General features: G+C 38.3%; 1 pseudogene; it reads right to left on the bottom strand.

The window, feature by feature from the left end:
* Positions 1-750: 750 nt before the first annotated feature.
* LOC110558869 (vomeronasal type-1 receptor 4-like) lies at positions 751-1,676 on the bottom strand (annotated as a pseudogene).
* Between the last annotated feature and the right edge of the window lie 6,040 nt (positions 1,677-7,716).

Raw genomic sequence — 7,716 nt, 5'->3', positions numbered from 1 at the left:
GTGGAAAGATAAATGAGCTGTGGCTTCTTCATTAGTTGTCCTGGTTAGTGTGAGTCAATAATAGATTCTAGAATCTTTTGTAGAATGACTAGATTGAAGTAAGTAAGCATTCTTTGGAAGAAATCTTGATATATATGTGAAACTAGGGACATTGATATTTTTATCCCTGTAGAAATAATGATATCTCTTAAATATTTTCAATATGTTAATACAATCACATCATTTCTTCATTCTTGTTCCTTCTTCTGAAACTTCCCATATACCCCTGTCTTTCTTTCAAATTCATAGCCTCATTTTTAAAAGAAACATTAATACATAAATGTGTGTTCTTGTGCTACTTATAGTCATAAAACTGATCATGCTTGAAAGGTAAATTTAACTGTTTTATTACTTATAAGGGGATCTGTTTAGATATTTCATGAATAAATCAAACAAAACAATTAGCATGTCACATCCTCTGGCATTTAGAAAAAATATTCATCACTAATTGGAAAATATTTTAAATATTTGGTTCTCAGCATATGGATGGGAAGCATTAGCACATATAAGACGTGCGTCTGCCTCATGGCTTGAACAGGACAATGTTGATGTGACTTGAATATTATATCCGGCAGGTATTCCCTTTATCTTACAATCGCCTATGTATGAGGTTCTGAGAAACTCTTCAACCACACACTCCTACATCCTTGTATTGACATTTTGATAAAGAGTGTGCATTAACAACATATAATTTCAATAATTAAAATATGCTCAAGAGGTTTTATTCCTTCTCCAGACAAAACTGAGTCTAGGCATAACAGAGTTACGATTCAGAAAAACAAAAGATCCAAAAGAAGGAAAACAAAGAGAAATGAAAGGAGTGATGTTCACCAGCCACCAACTGTGGTTATGAAAAAGAGCAATGCATCCTCTTAAGATGGAGGAGAGAGTATAAAAAGCCAGAAAGGTAGACACCAAGGCCAGGATGTTCTGGGTGGCTCTGGACTCAGGAGAAGTTTTTCTGGAAAAGTGAGTACTGTGGATGTGTTGAACCCGCTGCTTGTGTCTATACAGAATGACAATCATGGAGCCACTGGACCAGGCAATGAGCACAGAAAAGAAAACCTCAGGACACACCACCAATGCTACATAAAGTGAGTCATTAATTTCATCACGCCCTACAGTGGAGCAGTATTCAAAAACTCGTTTTCTTGTCAAATTTTTACTATTCCTTTTGGTAAATGGGTTTACAAAGAAAATAAAATTTATCAACAGGTACAAGACCCAGACAGTGAATATGTAGCCGGCAATGTACTTCTCAGCTTTGACTTTATGATACTTCCAAAAAGATTTTCTTGGATTGATGGTTATGGCCTAAAAGACACTCAAGAGACATGTGGTCCCAACTGATACACTCTGAGCAACTCTTTGAATGCACAGTAGGAGCCTGCATGCAAAATCATCCAAGAACTGCTTCAGTCCCCAAACTGCCATTGTTTGGGGCACTCCTGCAGAGAGAATGATTAATGAATTGGCTACCATAAGGTTCACGAGATGAAATCCATCATCTTTAATGTGCATTCTCTGTAGTAAAGAACTAGATAGTAAAACATAAGAAAGAAATTTCCCAAAATTCCAGTTGTAGTTTGTGATAGGAATATAATTCTGATTGCTAGATTCCAGAATTCCATTCTGTAATTCACATAATTTCCTTCAGATTATGTCCAAACAATCTCTCTGGTTAAATGAACGACGGCAAATTATAGTAGCCAGAGTGAAGGAAGAAGCCATCAGTCCATGGAGCTACTGAGAGGCTGAAACAGATTGTTCTTCATACTCATGAGTACAAGGTCAGCACAGACCATGTAAATATGACTCATCCAAAAATTTTTAGAAGAGTGGTTACTTTCCATGTTTGTTACTGTGAAATTGTGCTGTACCTCAGAATGTACATAATGATGGAGGAAAAGCTGAAAAGTTTCACAGAAAATGAACCATTCAGTATGATTTGATATTGGCCAGTAAAAATCAATGAAAAATTATATAATGCAGGATATCCGTCCACAATTTATTGACATTTGCTAGTCACGATGTAAAACAAGACCACTTTAATGATGACTAAAAACTTTAAATATATCACTTCCTAATGCATATACCATCTAAAATTTAAACATAAATAATGAAATTTTAATAATATCACTCTGTATATATCTTTAATTTCCTCCATCTTGTCGCCACTGGAGCCATCTTTCATTTAACCTGAATTAGCCTTCCCATTTGCAACCCCTCAATGAAAACCTTTGGGAAAATATCCAACCAAGTTTTATAAACTAAAGTTTCTAAAAATGCCCCAGCCACAGCATGGTTTCAGATTCTGTATATCTAAGTGCTTGCTTAAGCTCTCCCTGCAAACTGCCAAACAGGATATAGTTTTTATGGCATTTCTTCCTTTAAACCTCTCTGCAAAATGAATTTGAGGATACTCTGTGAGGAGTGTTTCTCTACAGTCACCAAGCACACTAAGTAGAGAATCAATTATGATGCTGGTATTTCTGTGTAGTCTTTGAGTCTTTACTCTGCATCAGTTTTAGATAAGGCAAATTTATTAAGAGCATAAAATGCAAAAGAATGATGGTCCAAGTGATATCTCCCGTTATATTAATTTAGGACTTGATGTTATGAAAATCACACCAAATAGATACACACACCCATACCACATGTGTGTATGTGCAATTATTTCAGGGATGTTAGAAAACGGTGGTTATTGAATATGAAAAATTCTCACAAAATGTACAACATAATAAAAACAGGCAAAATATACCAGCAGAAATAGCAAATAGAGAAGGACAGTATCTGTTAAATGATAGCTACTGGAGAAATATTCAGGTCTCTTTTGAAATTGTGTCTGGGATAATCATATACCACTCATTATTCTAGAATGGAAAGAGTTTAAAAGAAGGCACTGTGTTAGATAACACTTTAATGTAGTTAAGTTGGAAGAAACTCTCAGGGCACAAAACCCTATTCCTGATGGAAAAAAAAGCATGGTAAAGTCCTCTTGAAGAAGCAGGCACAAGCAGCTGTGATTCAGTGCCACGCTAAACCAGGAAACCCAAGGAAAGGCACCACTATTACACCCTCACCAGGTATGCAGTGACAGTCAACTAGACACCCAAGAACTGGAACAAATTTGTCGATGAGTGTTAGGATCTGAGGAAGTTAAAACAAGTGGGGAGTTAAGACATTAGAAACTATCAGATACTAAGTCATTTCTTCCGCACGCATTGGGCACTGCAGAGGGCATAGATACTGAAGAAACTTAAAGGCATTCTATTAAGTGAGAAAATCCAGATCCAGAAAGAGCACTAGCCTACATTCTGTCTCAATGCAGTTTCTTTGCTTATACTTGTTAGAAATGTTTATGTGGGATAAATGTGTGTTGATCTTAAGAAATTATAATGGGGCCCTTTATGGGAAAGGCTGAGAAAATTAAGAAAACATCCTGATATAAAAGTATAAGTATGTATAATGTGCTTTCAAAAGAAAAAGTTGAGCAGAAATAGGGGAAGATGAATTGGGTCAACGAAATCACTAAAAAAAAAATCTGTACACCTAAAGAAACTAATCAAGAGGGAAGACTCTGGCTAAAATGCTCAATCTCCATCTCAAAAGGCAAAGAGGATGGACATCAGAAGAAGAAGAAAACAGGAAACAAGTTAGGAACCTGACACAGAGGGCCTCTGAAAGGCTCTGCCTGCAGACTATCAAAGCAGATGCTGAGACTTATGGCCAACTGTTGGGCAGAGTGCATGGAATCTTATGAAAAAAGTGGGAAATAGTAGGATCTGGAGAGAACAGAAACTCCACCAGGAGAGCAACAGAACCAGAAAATTTGAACACAGGGGTCTTTCCAGAGACTCATACTCCAACCAAGTACCATGCATGGAGATAACCTAGAACCCCTGCGCAGATGTAGCCCATGGCAGTTCAGTGTCCAAATGGGTTCCATAGTAATGGGAACAGGGACTGCCTCTGACATAATCTGATTGGCCTGCTCTTTGATCACATCCCCCTGAGGGGGAAGCAGCTTTACCAAGCCACAGAAGATGACAATGCAGCCACTCCTGATTAGATCTGATAGACTAGGATCAGAAGGAAGGAGAGGAAGACTCCTGTTTCAGCAGACTTGGGGAGGGGTATGCATGGAGAAGGGGGAGGGAAGGTGGGATTAGGAAGGGAGGAGGGGGCTTATGGGGGGATACAAAGTGAATAAAGTGTAATTAATAAAAATTAAAATAAAATAAAAAATTGAATAAATTGTAAAAAAAAACTTTAAAAATAAATAAATAAAGGTATTTGTGATTCATGAAAAACAAAGTTTTTAAAGAAACCAGTTACAAGAGAGGAGCAGTCCGGCTAGGCCACAGATGAGGACTTTGCAGCCAGTCCTGAAGATACCTGATAAAACAGGATCAGATGAATGGGGAGGAGGTCCCCCCATCAGTGGACTTGGAAAGAGGCAGGGAGGGAGGGAGGGAGAGAGGGTTTGGGAGGGAATGAGGGAGCAGGATACAGCTGGTATACAGAGTTAATAAAATGTAACTAATAATAAAAAAATTAAAAAAGAAAACAATTACTTTTAAGCTAAATATAGAAAAAAGAAAAAATGAACAATTAGTGGAAGAAAAAAGGGTTGAAAATATACATCTTGCAGATGTTTTTATTTTATTTTTATTTTTTTTTATTTTTTTTTCGATGCAGATTATTCAGGAACCTTGAACAATCATCTGACCCTGGGGAAAGCCAGCCCAAAGCTTAAATAGCCTCTGGGTAGCCAACCCCAGCGTGCCACATGGGCAATGCAGATAGGTCCACATACATGGAAGCAAGCCAGATCCTCAGCCTTAGCCAAATGTGGAATTGTTCGTGACAGAGAGCACTCACCATCGGGAAGGTGGAAGGCAGAAACCAGCTCCATCTTTAAGGCACAGCATTCCGCAGCTCTCTACAGTTTCCCCTTTTTGTTTTAGACGCATCAGGCAAGAGTAGAGGTCTGATCTCTGATATTAGAAATAAATTGGGACTTTGTACCGATGTTCATTTAGGTTTCATCCACCCAAAGAGCATCAGACCAGTCCGATACCTTTTTCTCAGAGATGGGACCTGGGGCATCAACCCACATGCAACCAGACATGCTCTTCTCTGGGTCCAAAGAGGCTGACCCTGAGTGCAGTGCTTAGCCTCGCATCCTGAGCATAACATTTTAGCTTTTTATGGTATCCAACCATGCTTGGGGAGACTGTCCTGCTTCAATGGCTGTAAAGGCCTGAATGATCATGGCTGCATCACACTGTTGTGAGACTCCAAGCTTGCATATATACCACAGGCAAACCAAGGAGACCAACACCAGAAGGCCTGCTAATGCTCCCATGCCCGCCCATTCCTTCAGATGATTCATGGCTGCAGCAATCCATGATGATAATCCTGTGGCTAGTCCTGCATCCACTCTGGTAGAATTTACTGTGACAATGGCCACTCTCAGCTGCTCCATCGTAGTATCGAATTCTCCAGTCCAATTACCTAAAATATAGCTCGACAATTGTTTAGACAGATTTGCAGCACAGGAAAAATTCTCATGTTATATGCTAGTGACTCAGATGTTTTTAAATAAACCAAGAACCTCATACTCTGGAAATATCTAAATGTATCCACAAGCTCCATAGAAAAGTGATGACATCTGCTTACAAAGAACAAACAAAACTACATACCAGTAACCCCAGTGCTAAGAATAACAACAAAAATATTTTTTGTCACTGAAGAAAGAAGGGTTAATAATACAGGATAACCTTGGGACAATCAACCAAGATATCAAACACATGTGACCAGGAACAACCCATGATCAATTAATCAATATTCATATTATAAAATTCTATGTTCGCATAAACTCTTGAAAAATCTTACACTATTGTACTTTTTCTATATTTACTGAGCTCCAAGTGATCTTTCACTTGTGAAATTCCCATGAAATATATAGTTATGTGTTTTGTTTCCTTGACTTTTGACAAAGAAGCCAAAAGTATACAATGAAAAAAAATGACAGCAACTTCAACAAATTGTGCTAGTCTGACTGGATGTCTGCATGTAGTAGAAGGTAAATAGATCCATAACTCTCACCCTGCAAAATCTCAAGTCCATGTGAGTCAAACAAATGAACATATAACCAGATATACTAAATCTGATAAAGAGAAAGTGGTGAATAGCCTTAAATACATTGGCACAGGAAACAACTTCCTGAACAGAATAACAGCAGCTCAGGCACTAAGATCAACAATAAGTGGGACCTCATGAAACTGAAAATCTTCTGTAAGTCAAAGGACACTGTCAAAAGTGCAAAACAGCCTACAGAACAGGAAAATCAAAATATTTTCATCAAATCCACATCTGTCTTAGAGCTACCATTCAAAATATATAAAGCATGCAAGACACTAGATATAAACAAAAGAAATAACCCAATCAAAAATTGGCTGCAGATCTAAACACAAAATTTTAGACAGTGGAATCTCTAATGGCAATGACACACTTAAAGAAATATTCAGGATTCTTAGTCATCAGGGAAATGCAAATCAAACAAATCTGCAAGAGAAACACTTAAAGAGATGCTCAACATCCTTAGCCATCAGAGAGATGAAAATCAAAATGACCCAGAGATTTCACCTTACACCCATCAAAATGGCTAAAATCTAAAACTCAAATGACAACACATGCTGGAGAGGTTGTGGAAAAAAGGGAACCCCCCTCCACTGCTGGTGGGAATGTAAACTCATACAACCACTTTGGAAATCAATCTGGCGCTTTCTCAATTAGGAATAGTGCTTCCTCAAGATCCAGCTATACCACTCCTAGGCATATATCCAAAAGTTGCTTAAGTACACAACGAGTACATTTGCTTAACCATGCTTGTAGCAGCTTTATTTGTAATAGCCAGAACCTGGAAATAACCCAGATGTCCATCAACAGAGGAATGGATACAGAAATTGTGGTATTTTTACACAGTGGAATACTACTCAGCAATCAAAACTGAGGAAATCATGAAATTTGCAGGCAAATGATGCGATCTAGATAAGATCATTCTGAGTGAGGTATCCCAGAAGGAGTATACACATGGAATATACTCACTTATATAGACCTATAAGATATGATAAACACAATGAAATCTATACACCTAAAGAAGATAAACAAGAAAGAAGACTAATCCAAGAAAGATGATCAATCCTCACTTAGAAAGACAAATGGGATGGACATTGGATGTAGGAGAAAACAAGTAACAGGACAGGAGACTACCCCAGAGGGCCTCTGAAAGACTCTACCTAGAAGTGTATCAAAGCAGATACTAAGGCTCATAACCAAACCTTTTGCAGAGTATATGGAATCATATGAAAGAAGGGTAGTTAGTATGACATGGAGAGGATAGGAGCTCCACAAGGACCAAATATATCTGGGCACAGGGATCTTATATGAGACTGTTTATCCAATGAAGGACCATGTATGGATATGACCTAGAACCTCTGATCAGATGTAGCCCGTGGTAGTTCAGTAACCAAGTGGGTTACCCTAGTAAGGGGAACAGGGTCTATTTCTGACATGAAGTCAATGGCAGGCTCTTTGACCTCCCCACCCCCAAGGGAGGAGCATCCCTGCTAGGCCACAGAGAAGGACTTTGCAGCCAGTCCTAAAGAT

Source organism: Meriones unguiculatus, chromosome 1 (assembly GCF_030254825.1).
Source record: "Meriones unguiculatus strain TT.TT164.6M chromosome 1, Bangor_MerUng_6.1, whole genome shotgun sequence".
Lineage (NCBI taxonomy): Eukaryota > Metazoa > Chordata > Mammalia > Rodentia > Muridae > Meriones > Meriones unguiculatus.
Note: the sequence above shows the minus strand (reverse complement) of the source record. Positions and strands in the feature narration are given on the sequence as shown.